The 16,387-nt window shown below is 40.6% G+C and overlaps 1 protein-coding gene across 4 annotated transcripts in view; it reads right to left on the bottom strand.

Annotated features, from left to right (window-relative positions):
* OSBPL1A (oxysterol binding protein like 1A) overlaps positions 1-16,387 on the bottom strand; it is a 192,139-nt gene that overhangs the window by 80,423 nt on the left and 95,329 nt on the right. The gene's annotated exons all lie outside the window — the stretch shown is intronic.

Below are 16,387 nucleotides of genomic sequence, written 5' to 3'. Positions count from 1 at the left end.
CAGCTCTTTATTCACTTGACTGCATTGATTAACCCCTTTCCGGCCCAAGACGTACTAATATGTATCTGCTCCCTGGGCCTTATGGGCCAGATACGTATTAGTACGCCCTGGCGGTTTCACCCGCACACAGGCTGTGCGGGCGTAATCGCCGCCAGATGTCAACTGACACCCGGTGCTATGTGCCGGGAGCGGTGCCGCACTAACCCCTGAAAATCTGCGATCGAAGTCGAGCGCAGCATTGCGGGAGGTTAAGTGCCGCTACTTACCTCCTCTCTGGCGTCCCGCGGTGTCTGTGCCGGGTCCCAGATGTTGTCATGGTGACCCGATGTCGTCGTGATAACATCCGGGTCACCAGGAGGCAAGAAGTTACTTTGGTCATGCGCAGTGCGCGAACAAAGTAACTTCTCCCTGTGCAGCGCTGACAGGCTGCATAGCACAGGGATGGTTCTGCATTCCTGTGCTATACAGCCAATCAGAATGTAAAAAGTGAAAGTCCCATAGTGGGACAAAAGAATAAAAGTTCCAAAAGTGTCAGAAAGTGAAAAAAAAATAAAAAAATTGTAAGAATATTTAAAAAAAAGAAAAAAAACTAATCCCAAAAAAAGAAAAAAATACTGCACCCATAAATAAATATTCTTATGAAAAATAAAAAAAATAAAAGTACACATATTTGGTATCACCGCGTCCGGAACGCCCTGACCTATAAAAAACTGTCCCACTAGTTAACCCCTTTAGTGAACACAGTAAAAATAAACAAATATAGGAAAAAAGAATGCTTTATCATCATACCGCCAAACAAAAAATGGAATAAAACATATACTATAACTATAAAAAAAAAAGACGAATGTAAATAAAAATGATACCGCTGAAAACTTCATCTTGTCCCGCAAAAAACAAGCAGCCATACAGCTCCAACTGCTGAAAAATAAAGTTAGAGCTCTCAGAATAAAGCGATGCAAAAACAATTTTTTTAAATAAAAAGTTTTTATAGTGTAAAAGCGCCAAAACATAAAAAAAATATATATGTAAATGTGGTACCGTTGTAAACATACTGACACGAAGAATAAAGCTGCTTTATCAATTTCACCACACGCGGAACGGCATAAAAAAAAACGAAGAAAAAAAATAACAAGTCCTGAATTGTTGGTTTTTATTCTGCCTCCCAAAAATTGGAATAGAAAGCGATCAAAAAATGTCTCGTGCCCGAAAATGCTACCAATAAAAATGTCAACTTGTTCCTCAAAAAACAAGCCCTCACATAACTGTCGGCCGAAATATGGAAAAATTATAGCTCTCAAAATATGGTGATGCAAAAACTAGTCTTTGCAACAAAAAAAAAAAGGGTTTTTTTAGTGGCTGACAGTCAGTCATAAAAACTCAACATCAATCTGGTATCGCTGTAAACGCACCGCCCTGAAGAATAAAGTCATCTAATCACTTATACCGCACGAGGAACGCCGTAAAAAAATTAGGGCTTGGGCTAGGGATTTTTTCAGAAGTAAAAAAAAAAAAAAAAAAGGATGACGATATGGTGGTTAGTGTTGAGCGCAAGTGTTCGCTTCTTGAGTTTGCATCGGGTGCTCGGGTATGCACAGAGTATAGCGGGTGCTCGAGTGACATGCTCGAGTCTCCGCACCATATGTTTTGGTTGTGTTATACAGCCAAAAAAAACTCACGGGAATTGTCTGCCATCCACGAGCGATCCCTGCATGTCTTTTTTTTGGTGTCTAACAACCGTGAAACATGCGGCGCGGGGACTCGAGCATGTCACTTGAGCACCCGCGATACTTGGTGCATACCAGTGTACCTGATGCAAACTCAAGTAGCGAGCACTTGCACTCAAGAGTAATGACGACTTATTCAATATGATGACCTAATGTTATCAAATTCTGTGTTGTACCTCTGGGTTCAAAATGTTCACTATACCCCTTGATAAAATCGTTGAGGGGTCTAAATGATGTCACTTGTGGGGGGTTTCCACTGTTTAGGCACATCAGGGGCTCCCCAAACGCAACATGGCGTCCGCTTATTATTTAAGCAAATTTTACATTCAAAAAGTCAAATGGCGCTCCTTCCCTTCCGAACCCTGTCATGTGCCCAAACAGTGGTTTTCCCCCACATATTGGGTATCAGCGTGCTCAGGAGGAGTTGCACAACAAATTTTGGGGTCCATTTTTTCCTGATACCCTTGCAAAAATAAAAAACACGTATATTACTTACCGGTAATGTGTTTTTTCGGAACCCATGACGGCACAACGAGAGGGGGGATCCGCCCTTCAAGGACAGGAAACCTTCAAGATAAAAAGGGCGGTGCCTCTCCCCGCTTCAGTGGATTACAGAGCATGAGAGGACTCTCCGGTTAGAGCACACAATTTTAATAACTATAACGAATTTCACCCACGTGAACACTCAACACCCACCCACCAGAAGGTGTACACCACAGTGACAGGGAGGGAATATAAAGGTGCCGTCATGGGTTCTGAAAAAACACATTACCGGTAAGTAATATACGTGTTTTTCTGTCACCCATGACGGCACAACGAGAGAATTACAGAGAACTAAGTATGTGAGGGAGGGACCACAGCCTGCAGAACCCTTCTCCCAAACGTGAGATCAGAGGAGGCAGAAAGGTCAAGTCTATAGTGGTTATAGAAAGTGGACGGAGATGACCATGTGGCCGCCTTACATATTTGCTCAATGGGCACGTTCGCCCTTTCTGCCCAGGAAGCAGCCATGCCCCGAGTAGAGTGGGCTTTCAAATTGTCAGGGGGATCTCTGCCTGACCCCGTGTAGGCCTTCGCAATGGCTTCCCGGATCCACCTTGACAGAGTGCCTTTAGGAGATCCTCAATCCCTTTCGGGAGCATTGGAAGGAGATAAAGAGAGACCTATCCTTCCTCCATGAGCTTGTGGATGCTAAATAATGTACAAGGCATCTCCTGACATCCAAGGTATGAAACCTTTCCTCCTTGCTATTTTTGGGTTCAGGACAGAAGGATGGTAGGGCTTTCTCCTGAGACATATAAAACCTAGAAACCACTTTAGGTAGGAAAGCAGGGTCTGGTCTCAAAACTACCCTATCGTCTAGCACTAGGGTAAAAGGTGGATCTGCCGACAAAGCCTGTAACTCACTAACCCTCCGTGCTGATGTTAAGGCCACCAGAAGTACTGTTTTTAGGGTGAGTAGTTTTATGGACCCTGAACTAAGGGGCTCAAAGGGAGAACCTGTTAATGCGCTTAGCACCAAGTTTAAATCCCAAGAAGGGACCCTAACTGTAGGGACTGGATTAGCTCTACTACATGCCCTCACGAACCTGGAAACCCACTTGTTACCGCGCCTGACGAGAAGGAAGGTCCCCCATCAAGGACAGGAAACCACTGAAGCGGGGAGAGGCACCGCCCTTTTTATCTTGAAGGTTTCCGGTCCTTGAAGGGCGGATCCCCTCTCTCGTTGTGCCGTCATGGGTGACAGAAAAAGTAACATTTTTGTCAAAAAAGTTAAATGTTAACTTTTTTTCTTCCACATTCCAAAAATTCATGTGAAGCACTTGAAGGGTTAATAAACTTCTTGAATGTGGTTTTGAGCACCTTGAGGGGTGCAGTTTTTAGAATGGTGTCACTTTTGGGTATTTTCTGTCATAAAGACCCCTCCAAGTTACTTCAAATGTGATGTGGGCCCTAAAAAATGTTTTTTTTTAAATTTTGTTGTAAAAATGAGAAATCGCTGGTCAACTTTTAACCCTTATAGCTTCCTAACAAAAAAAAAAAAATTTAGTTTCTAAAATGGTGCTGATGTAAAGCAGACATGTGGGAAATGTTATTTACTAACTATTTTGGGTGACAAATCTCTCTGATTTAAGGGCATGGAAATTCAAAGTTTGAAAATTGTGAAATTTTCGCCAAATTTCCGTTTTTTTTCACAAATAAACGCCAGTGATATTGAAGAAATTTTACCACTATCATGAAGTACAATATGTCACGAAAAAAACAATCAGTGGGATCCGTTGAATTGTTCCAGAGTTATTACCTCAAAGTGACAGTGATCAGAATTGTAAAAATTGGCCTGGTCATTAACGTGCAAACCACCTTGGGTTGTAATGGGGTTAATATTTTGTAGCCACAAAGCCATCTGCAACAAATAATATATTAAATACACACACCCCTATATATCTATATAAAATACATTATTATATACACACACACGCCGCATTCTAAATTAATATGAAATTGGATTTAAGTGTCAAAGAATTCTTTGTTTTCTCAAATATAAACTCATGGAAGGTATTGTGTCTGACGCCACTTTGGATCACTGAAATCAATCTCAAACACCCACCTGTGATAATTAGATAATTAGTTTGCCAGGTGAGCTAAATTAAAGGAAAACTACTTAAGAAGGACATGCCACTTTACTAAGCAGGCCACAGGTTTCAAGCAAAATGGGATACAAAGTGTCTCTCTGCTGCGCAAAAACATCAAATAGTGCAATGCCTTAGACAAGGTATGAAAACACTAGATGATTCAAGAAAACTTAAGTGTGATCATCGAACTGTGAGGAGATTTGTGGTGGATACAGAACACAGATGGGTTTGTGCAGATAAAGGCATAAATAGGAAGGTTTCTGCCAGACAAATTAAATCAGATTAAGAGAGCTAAAATGCTAAAATACCATTACAATACAGCAAACAGGTATTTGAAGCTGCTGGTGTCCCGTGAACTTCAAGGTGTAGGATCTTCCAGAGGCTTGTGGTTATGCATAAACCTACTATCTGGCGACCCCTAAACAGTGCTCACAAGCAGAAACGGTTGCAATGGGCCCATACATACAAGAAAACGAATTTTCCAACCCTCAGCAGGCAAAGTCATTGCTCACAGTATTTTGGGACCAGCACGGAGTAGTATTGATGGATTTCCTAGCAAAGGGTACCATGATCACTAGGGCATACTATGCTTCACTGCTGCACAAATTGTGGGAGGTCATCAAAACCAAGAGATGTGGCATGCTCACCAAAGGTGTCTGTCTTCTGCAAGACAATGCCCCAGTTCACAACTCACATGTTCTCCAAATGGAAGCATGCAAGAGGTGGAGGGGAAATGAAGGCAAGAAAAAAATTTACGCAACCATAAGCGTTTCGAACGCCAAGCGCTCTTAGGCATTGGTGTCCCCCCCCCTCCACCTCATGCAGAGGTTTCACTGCCTGTTATTAATTTTGTCATATTTCCCCTTAATTTTTATGATGTTAATAATTATGTACTATTGGTTTTAAACACATCCTGGAAATATGAATCTGGGAGCTGGATCATATCCTTTCTTCCCCTGCATCTAATATCTATGTGATGTCAGTGATATGTCTGTTTAGGTTGTTAGTAATAGGTGCCATTTAAAGTTAATACAAGTTTTTGTGTGCATGCTTTTTTTTTTTTTTTTTTTTTAATAAATAAAGCAGTAAAGAAGAACTCAGGAGATTTCAGCTGCTTTCATCGCTGCAGCTTGCCCTTCCCAGGTGACTGTTCTCCCTGATCCGGCCTAGATGGAAAGATTGCCAGAATGAAGTTGTATACAGTGACATCATCGCACATAGTCTATAAAACACAAAGTTGTATGGGACATTAAGAGCAGCTTCTGATAGACCTTAGGATGTGTTCCTCTCTGAAGAGGCAATTTGCCAAGTTAATTTCCTAAAGAAGCATTGTATGGCCTATAAGTCTCCTTACACTGGCACGTAAAGCATGTCACTCTCCACATGGAGAAACGTTACCTTTTAACCAAGCTAAGAATGTTGCCTTATTACTGGCGCATAACAATGGTTTCAAGCTGCTGAACAACTACAGTCCTATGACACGATACCAATTATACTCAGTGAAAGCAATTTAAAACTGGGAAAAGAATTAATAGGTCACAGAAATAGACATAAAATATACATACATAAACTTATCTGTCCGGCATCCATGCTTTTTATTGGAAACAACAGTCATCTTTACAGGGCAAGACACTAATATTCCAATTTATACAATAAAACTGATAAGTATGGCACTCCTAGATACCAGCACATGTCCAGTGTTCACCCAGATAGAAAGTCCTCTACAATAGGTTATTATGGAGTGGTGGTGTAATAATGTTTGCTATGCAAAATCCACCAGATCAAGAATAGTGTTAGGCAAAGGGGTAGATAACCGGAGATCACCAGGGAGCACCCTTCTGCCTACATGATGAACATGTCCCAAAAGTATACGTAGAAAGGGACTGTAGACGCTTTCAATAATAAGATTGATCAGCATTCTGCAATAATTCTGTATACAGCGCCAGGGGATGACCCGTTGGGTCCCAAATAACACATTATTCATTATTTGTTATGAAAAATGTATATTTTTTTTATTGCACAGCATCTCCACAAATAGGATATATTCACCTACTGTATCCTCACCCATCCCTTGTCCTATCTCCTCCTGTACCATTTGCTGTCACGTTTTGTTAAAGATGATTGTACTTGTTTTTATTATGTAAACCCTTTTTCACATGTAAAGCGTCATGGAATAAATGGCGCTATAAGAATATACACTGCTCAAAAAAATAAAGGGAACACTCAAATAACACATCCTAGATCTAAATGAATGAAATATTCTCATTGAATACTTTGCTCTGTACAAAGTTGAATGTGCTGACAACAAAATCACACAAAAATCATCAATGGAAATCAGATTTATTAACCAATGGAGGCCTGGATTTGGAGTCACCCCCAAAATTAAAGTGGAAAAACACACTACAGGCTGATCCAACTTTGATGTAATGTCCTTAAAACAAGTCACAATGAGGCTCAGTATTGTATGTGGCCTCCACGTGCCTGTATGACCTCCCTACAACGCCTGGGCATGCTCCTGATGAGGTTGCGGATGGTCTCCTGTGGGATCTCCTCCCAGACCTGGACTAAAGCATTAGCCAACTCCTGGATAGTCTGTGGAGCAACGTGACGTTGGTGGATGGAGCGAGACATGATGTCCCAGATGTGCTCAATCAGATTCAGGTCTGGGGAATGGACGGGCCAGTCCATAGCTTCAATGCCTTCATCTTGCAGGAACTGCTGACACACTCAAGCCATATGAGGTCTGGCATTGTCCTGCATAAGGAGGAACCCAGGGCCAACCGCACCAGCATATGGTCTCACAAGGGGTCTGAGGATCTCATTTTGGTACCTAATGGCAGTCAGGCTACCTCTGGCGAGCACATGGACGGCTGTGTGGCCCTCCAAAGAAATGCCACCCCACACCATTACTGACCCACTGCCAAACCGGTCATGCTGTAGGATGTTGCAGGCAGCAGATCACTCTCCACGGCATCTCCAGACAGTCACGTCTGTCACATGTGCTCAGTGTGAACCTGCTTTCATTTGTGAAGAGCACAGGGCGCCAGTGGCGACTTTGCCAATCCTAGTGTTCTGTGGCAAATGCCAAGCGTCCTGCACAGTGTTGGGCAGTGAGCACAACCCCCATCTGTGGACGTCGGGCCCTCATACCACCCTCATGGAGTCGGTTTCTAACAGTTTGTGCAGACACATGCACATTTGTGGCCTGCTGGATGTCATTTTGCAGGGCTCTGGCAGTGCTCCTCCTGTTCCTCCTTGCACAAAGGCGGAGGTAGCGGTCCTGCTGATGGGTTGTTGCCCTCCTACGGCCCCCTCCACATCTCCTGGTGTACTGGCCTGTCTCCTGGTAGTGCCTCCAGCCTCTGGACACTACGCTGAAAGACACAGCAAACCTTCTTGCCACAGCTCACATTGATGTGCCATCCTGGATGAGCTGCACTACCTGAGCAACTTCCGAGGGTTGTAGAGTCTGTCTCATTATACGACGAGTGTGAAAGCACAAACAACATTCAAAAGTGACCAAAACATCAGCCAGAAAGCATTGGTACTGAGATGTGGTCTGTGGTCCCCACCTGCAGAACCACTCCTTTATTGAGGGTGTCTTGATAGTTGCCAATAATTTCCATCTATTGTCTATTCCATTTGCACAACAGCATGTGAAATTGATTGTCAATCAGTGTTGCTTCCTAAGTGGACAGTTTGATTTCACAGAAGTTTGATTTACTTGGAGTTATATTCTGTTGTTTAAGTGTTCCCTTTATTTTTTTGAGCAGTGTATAATAACAATATTAAATAATAGTAATATAGTTAGTTACATATATGGTTAATTCATTAGTATGCTAGAAGTAGGCAAATGAGGAAACACAAAGACAAGACATTGGTGAACTGAGCACTTACAATGTACATCATAAGATACAAGAAAGCTAATTGCCAGTCATCTGCTTCTATCATCAATGCCTAAATGAATGTAGCCGGATTAGAGAACCGTATATAATCGGCATCACAGCATTTCATTTCAATGCTCAGATTATGAAGCATAGTACAGTACAATTAAATTGCAAGGGATGTTTTCTTCTTTCTTAAATGCATTAGTCTTAGATACATACGAAGTATCCCCACTGACTAACAAGACCAGAGTAAGTTGCCCACCACAATCAGGCTAGAGAGGGAGGCAAGTTAGGACAATATGTTTGCTAAAAATATAAAATATTAATTTTCCCTTAGTCTGTAAATCGGTTATCCAGCGCCAGTCACTTATCGGATGGCCAGAGGAGTTACAGACATGCCGTCCAGTTGTCTCATGTATGGCCTGCAAGTATTGTGCACTTGTCCTATTAATTAGAATATGATGCATACTCAATGACTCCAGGGCGTGCCCAATAAGTGGTAGGTGGATGAGGTGTGCTATATCAGTGGCAAATTTTGCCTCCCTATGTGGAAACAAGAGGTACTAGATAATCCTTTTATTCTGTTCTAAATGTCCACTGCCATTAGGGAATACCGAGGCAATGTAGGGATCTATTTGGCCTACAACGGTCACTTGATGGTGGGTGTTAACATACGAGCCACTTAGCCGCAGGGGCTCAACGTTTACTAGTAGAAAGTTGCCAGACCATCAAACTGCCTTCAACAGCTCCAACTTCCATCGATCGCGCCTCCTGGTGCCTTGCACATGCACCCAGCCATCAACATGAAGGTGAGCAATTGCATATCTTACCAACATAGCCATGGCAGAGCTGAAGCCTTTGTGTGCCCCCCACCCCTCGATGACATGTCAACCCATGATTGTATTGCGCTTGGACAACAGAGGGACCTCCCTAAGCACTGAGATACTGCAGTTGATATTGATCACTGCACAGTAGGGATTGGAGTCATTACTGATCCTGGTCGTTGAAGAGTGATGCCGACTGAATATTTTAGATAGAAAAGACTGACTAGTACATCCAAACTTGTGTGTACAGGTGCCAGATAGCAAAAACACTAAGAAAAAATATAGCTGCACTTTGAAATGCCATGAAAGATACATTTAGAAAATTGGAACTGCATTACTGCCATAGAAAACAGGGAAACGCCACATTAAGTACACATGAAACATTGGAAAAATTAAAATGCAATATTGCTATAGAAAAACAACAGTAAAACGAAGGTATTTAGCACATAGATTGGCCAATGTACAGTGAAGGAAATAATAATTTGATCCCTTGCTGTTTTTGTAAGTTTGCCCACTGACAAAGACATGAACAGTCTAAGTTTAAGGGTAGGTTAATTTTAACATTGAGAGATTGAATATCCAAAAAAAAAAAAAATCAAGGAAATCACATTGTATAAATTAGATATATTTTTTTGCATTTTGAAGTGAGAAATAAGTATTTGATCCCCTACAAACCATTATGAGTTCTGGCTCCTACAGACCAGTTAGACGCTCCTAATCAACTCGTTACTATATTAATGACAGCTGTCTTACATAGTCACCTGTATAAAAGACTCCTGTCCACAGACTCAATTAATCAGTCAGACTCTAACCTCTACAACATGAGCAAGACCAAAGAGCTTTCTAAGGATGTCAGGGACAAGATCATAGACCTGCACAAAGCTGGAATGGGCTACAAAACCATAAGTAAGACGCTGGGTGAGAAGGAGACGGAGACAACTGTTGGTGCAATAGTAAGAAAATGGAAGAAATACAAAATGACTGTCAATCAACATCGATCTGGGGCACCATGCAAAGTCTCACCTCATGGGGTATCCTTGATCATGACGAAGGTGAGAGATCAGCCTAAAACTACACTGGCAGAAATTGTTAATGATCTCAAGGAAGCTAGGACCACAGTCACCAAGAAAACCATTGGTAACACATTAAGCCTTAAAGGTTTAAAATCCAGCAGTGCCCACAAGGTCCCCCTGTTCAAGAAGGCTCATGTGCAGGCCCGTCTGAAGTTTACCAATGAACACCTGGATGATTCTGTGAGTTATTGGGAGAAGGTGCTGTGGTCAGATTAGACAAAAATTGAGCTCTTTGGCATTAACTCAACTCATCGTGTTTGGTGGAAGAGAAATGCTGCCTATGACCCAAAGAACACCATCCCCACTGTCAAGCATGGAGGTGGAAACATTATGTTTTGGGGGTGTTTCTCTGCTAAGAGCACAGTGACAACCTCCTTCCCTCAGTAAGAGCATTGAAGATGGGTCATGGCTAGGTCTTCCAGCAAGACAATGACCCAAAACATACAGCCAAGGCAACAAAGGAGTGGCTCAAAAAGAAGCACATTAAGGTCATGGAGTGGCCTAGCCAGTCTCCAGAACTTAATCCCATAGAAAACTTATGGAGGGAGTTGAAGCTCTGAGTTGCCAAAAGACAGCCTCAAAATCTGAATTATTTAGAGATGATCTGCAAAGAGGAGTGGACCAAAATTCCTCCTGACATGTGCGCAAACCTCATCATCAACTACAAAAAACAACTGACTGCTGTGCTTGCCAAGAAGGGTTTTGCCACCAAGTGTTAAGTGTTGTTTGCCAGAGGAATCAAATACTTATTTCTCACTGCAAAATGCAAATAAATGTATCGAATTTATACAATGTGATTTTCTTGATTTTTTGGGGGATATTTTATCTCTCAATGTTAAAATTAACCTACTCTTAAAATTGTTGACTGTTCATGTCTTTGTCAGTGGTCAAACCTACAAAAACAGCATGGGATCAAATAATTATTTCCTTCACTGTATGTGAGCCCAATAGCGACAGTCAAGGCATACCTCATTGTTGGGTCCCTGTCCTGATTTGTCACCTTCCCTGGGCTAAAAAGCCTACAATTTATAGGGCATGTAGGAACCAGCCAATTACAACCACTTAAGGCTGATGGGAGTAGGAGTGTATGTGTTATAGGCGTTTACTACAAATAGAAAAGATTGACCAGCACATCCAAATGTGTGTGCACAGGTGCCAGCTAGAAAAAAACACTAAGAAAAAATAGCTGCACTCTGAAATGCCAAGAATGACACATTTGGAAAACTGCTGGTCAGTCTTTCCTATTTGTAGTAAACTCCTGTGACATGTGTGCTCCTACTCCCATCAGCCTTGGGTGGTTTTAATCAAGTGTACATGATGTGGGGTTTCCCTGTTTTCTATGGCAGTAATGCAGTTCCAATTTTCTAAATATATTATTCTTAGCATTTGAGAGTGCAGCTATATTTTTTCTTTGAATATTTTAGATGGCATATTCTGTGCTCAGAAGATTCACCAGACTTAAAGTGAGGTGCTCCTAGTACAAATGGAAGAGAATTAAAGGGGTATTCCCATCTCCAAGATCCCATCATGTAGTAGGTGTAGTAATATTAATATGAGCAAACACCTCCAATTAGAAATGTAGTATAGTTATTCTGATTAACTATGTCTCTTTCCTCATGTGCAGGCATTGCAGGACCTTTAGGTATCCATGGTTACGACCACTAGCAACTAGCTGTCACTAGATCAGTGGACATAACCATGGATACCCAATGTCCTGCAATACCTGCACATGTGGTATAGTTTTTCTGATTCGCTATGTCTTTCCTTATTTCTAATTGGAGGGATTTGCTAATATTATTATACCTACTACATATTGGGATAGGATCTTGGAGATGGGAATACCCCTCTAAGTATATTTACCTCCATATCAGAGAATAGGTTAACTGTAAATATATGGTTGCCAAAATTTTAAGCACTTACTGTTTTTAAATTACAAGTCACAGGCGGCAAATGGCAACAAGAGTTTATTATTTAGGTGTCCCCAATAGATTCAGCATGCTATCCAAAGCCGTACCCCACCTTTGTGCATATTTGTCATCTTCTGCACTGCACAGGAGTGCCAGGATCTGTTCCCATCTCATAATACTAAGGCTATGTTCACACATCATGTTTTTTTCAGTGCTTTTTTATGCAAATTTTCAGCTGCATTTTGCAGTACCAGCAAAGTCTATGAGATTCCAGAAATCTCCTGCACACATAGTTATTTTTTGTTCAGGATTTTGTGCTTTGCATATTTTTTTGCAAAAATAGAACAAGTCAATTTCAGCGTTTTTTCACCCATTGGAAGTAATAGGTGTTGGAAAAAAAAAAACGGTGAACAAATGCAGGTGTCAAGTTTTCAGTGTCTTTTGTGCCTAAACCAGAATGAGTTTTTTTTTTTTTTTTCACTGAACATTATGTACATGCATAACAGACAAAAAGACAGTGAAAAAAATGCACCAAAAACTCACCAAGAAAAAAAGCAAAAAAGCGCAAGAAAACTGCAAGAAAAATCCACGACAATCTCCTGGCAAGAGAACAGGTTTTGCTGCAGAAAATGAACGCAAAAAAAATCATGATGTGTGAACATAGTCTAACATCATCAGCGTATGTGCCAATGTTGTCCAGAACCACATGTACAAGAATATATCAGGAGTACCTGTAGCATATGCCGACACTTGTAGGCAAAATATATCTTTTTGACACAATAAAAAAAAAAAAAGAATTAGTAGTAGTCAATATCTTATTTATTAAAGCTTGGCCATACTGTTCACTTTTGCTTGCAAACACTGTAAAATCCAGGAACACATAGCTGCAGGCATCATTCTTAAAATTACCCTTTTTAAGGAAGCACAGGTTGTCTCATAAGAGGATGTAAAGAGAGGGGCTAAGATGACCCTTTATTAGCTGGGTCAGAGATGCTAACAAAGAGCATCACTCACTATGGAGGACGCGGCTTGTCCATATCTACGTGGAAAGCTATTCATATAAAAAAAGGCATGCAATACCACATTTTCCCTGTAGTGGCTGCTGCAGGGGAAACACATACTAGCGGATCGAGACGGCGTCAATCCCTTAAAATTCTATTATATAGAAAATAAATTTTTCATTAACATTAAATTTATTAATAATAAAAGCTGACGCTTATGATGGCTCTATTTAGGGTAAACTATTCATGAAGCTGCTTTGTCTCCATATTCAGCATTACATATTAACTGGACGTAATATATTAGGCCCGTCGAACACATTGCTGGAAGGACAGCGTTAATTAGCCAGCTACATGAAATGCTTTGGGTTCCACTCAGGAATTACTACTGCATACTTCAATAGTCCCACTTATGACCTCCACCCACCAGTAATGGAGGATGTTCTGCATGACAACAAAAGTCTCAGTATACTGGGCAAGTAAAGCACAACGCTGTCAGTCAAACGCTATACAAAAGCAGGATTGTATCTGTATTTATGTGATTAACCATGTAGCGCCTAGTATAATGAAGCATTAACAGCTAGTGCCAACAGCTACCAAGTACTGTTATCAATGTAAAGAAAAAAATCATGTGTTCCAAGAAAGTGGGTTAAGGACAAGTTATTGTACAGTAATTTAAAAAGGACAGTGCACAAAAAGGGAAGAAAATGAAATTAAAAGTGACAGTAAATATTTTTATGAAAAAAAAAATTGTGCAAAAAAATGCCTCGAAAAATTCTACTCACAAATAATAAATATAGGTTAAAATTGTTAATTCCCTGACAACTGGAACCAGTTAATACATAGGACCCAATTCATCATTTGCCGTTTTTTTTTTTGCTTGTTTTTTTTCATCTTGGTTTTTCTTTTTGCAGAAAATTAATCAAAATAGACATTTTTGGTGAAATGGTGCTAGTTCAATGATGTTTAATTCATTTGCTCATATGCGCCATTATGAAGTAAAAAGTAGCAAAATCCTTTCAACCCGAGGGAAAGGCAGATTTTTCTTTTTTTGCACTTTCATTTCTTCCAAGAGCCATAACTTTTTTATATTCCTGTTAATATAGCCGCGTGAGCGCTTGTTTTTTTTTTGTGAGAAGCGTTTTTGAATGACACTTAATTTTACCATATTTTGTACTGAAAACCAGGAAAATAATTCCAAATGAGGTGATAGTGAAAAAAAACAGCCATTGTGCCATGTTTTTTTCCACGTTTTGTTTTTATGGCATTCATTGAGCAGTAAAAATTTCCAGGCAAAATTATTTTCCAGGTCAGTACAATTACAGCAATCCTAAACTTGTATAGTTTTTAGATTTTAGTAGTAGAAAAAAATTTAAATACATTTGTTTGGGTCTCCATTTTCTGAGACGTATAACAGTTACTTTTCGGTTGATGGAGGACTTGTTCTTTGCATACCGAGCTGTAGGTTTCAATTAGATTATTTTGGGTGTATGTATCATATTTTGACCACTTTTTATTGTATTTTACTAGGATTGTAAAAATGCAAATCTGGGGTTTGATTTTTAATTTGTTTTTTAACATATGTTTTAAATAATTTTATATTTGATAGACCAAACTTTTATGGAATAGGCAATAACCAATAAAAGATAAAAAATGTATTGGGTATCTTCTCTTAAACAGTTATCTCATCTTAAAACTGAGAAAGGGAAGAGATTTAAAGTTTATTTTTAATTATCAAAGGACACCATCTGAAGACCTTCTTTACATAGCCATTTGCTAGATCTGGTGCTAATGCACCAAGCTGGTAGACCACCTGTGAGCCACACATCACGGGCCCAGGAGCCACACTAGGCTCCAGAGCTACAAGTTGGAGAACACTGGCCTACACTATATATTGCGATACCATTGTATTGCAGTAGCTAGTATAAAATTATGATCTCCTTGAAGCCCAGCCTAAGGGCACAGACAGACTGCCGTATAAACTAGTGCGAGGATCGCATCGAAACCTCGTACTGCCCGGCACCTCTACTGACTTGAGCTTGACAGCTGCATAGAAATCCATCATGCTGTCAGCCTCAGGTCAGGAGAGGTGTCGGCCAGTCCGTTCAGAGCAATGTGATCAACACACGAGGTATACGGCAGTCTGTCTCTGCCCTAAGAGGCCAAAATAGGGGGCCTTCAGTGAAAGGTGACCAAAAGGCAGTGATGGGGCCCATGAGCTGGTCCCCAGTTGGCATGTTAACATATCAAGCCCCTGCTTTCGTGTCGCTTATAGCCAAGAATCACACAATTTATATGCCGCTGCCAGTTATTGACAGAGGAATTTTAACAATTAAAACAGCAGCGATCATGTCTTGCGCCCATTCTTGCCATTACAAGTCTGATGCTAGGCTATGTATTAAAGTCAGCATATGCAGTGTATGGAGCAGGCACCGTTCATGTGGCCACTTTAAACTCGCACCCTGTGACAATGACATACAAAACCAAGTGAAGTGTGCGTAAAAAAAAAGGCACAAAATAATTAAATTAGCCAGAAATGAAAAAAAATACATAAATAAATCACTATTTTTTACTCTAGGAAAGATGCAAAAAGAAATGACTTGGCCCCGAAGCATGTATTGGCTTTCCTGAATACATGTCAGTGATAAAGCAAAGTAGAACACTATACTGTATATGAACATGGATGATACAAAAAACGCTTGACAATTTTAGGCACAATATTTCAGAACTGAATCTTAATTTTAGAACACATCCAAGCCTGCAACGATGACTACAAGGTAAATGGAGTTATAACACGGCAAAATGACAAGCTTGGCTCGGTAACACCTATACGGTATATACGCATCTCACTTGTGAACATATAGAGTTTTCTTAAGAGGTTTCTCTGTCATTCTGTAAACATCCCCTCCATCCATATTCACAGGTTTGTGCACGAGCGCGAAGACGGATCTTGTAAATCACACATCTTAGGAAAAGCTCCTGTTAACCCTTGAGTGCCAAGGTCTTAAATTTCGCTGATTTTGCCCTTTTGTGTATACATATCTAATAACAGTTTATGAATTTGGTAACTATTAATTTATGTATTCTGCTAACTCAAGGTCAGAAGTGCACATTTAGCCCGTGTGACAGCATCCAGTAGTCATCAGGGCTAATCCATGGAGATCATCCCTGAAAGCCTTTGCACCGGTACAGACAGGGCTAGACGCACGGCTGTATACAGTATACATGTGGAGGAGTTCTACTGTGAAGGACGTTTTGTAGATCTGATTTTCTAAGACTGTAGGCAAAGTAGCTTCAGATCAGAGATTATCACAAGGTCTTTCATGGCTTGAGCATTATAA

The sequence above is a fragment of the Phyllobates terribilis genome, unplaced genomic scaffold (genome assembly GCF_046119375.1).
Source record: "Phyllobates terribilis strain yellow unplaced genomic scaffold, ASM4611937v1 Scaffold_4__5_contigs__length_816908805, whole genome shotgun sequence".
In the NCBI taxonomy this organism is placed as follows: domain Eukaryota; kingdom Metazoa; phylum Chordata; class Amphibia; order Anura; family Dendrobatidae; genus Phyllobates; species Phyllobates terribilis.
The sequence above is the reverse complement of the archived record's forward strand: the minus strand, read 5'-3'. Positions and strand labels throughout refer to the sequence as shown.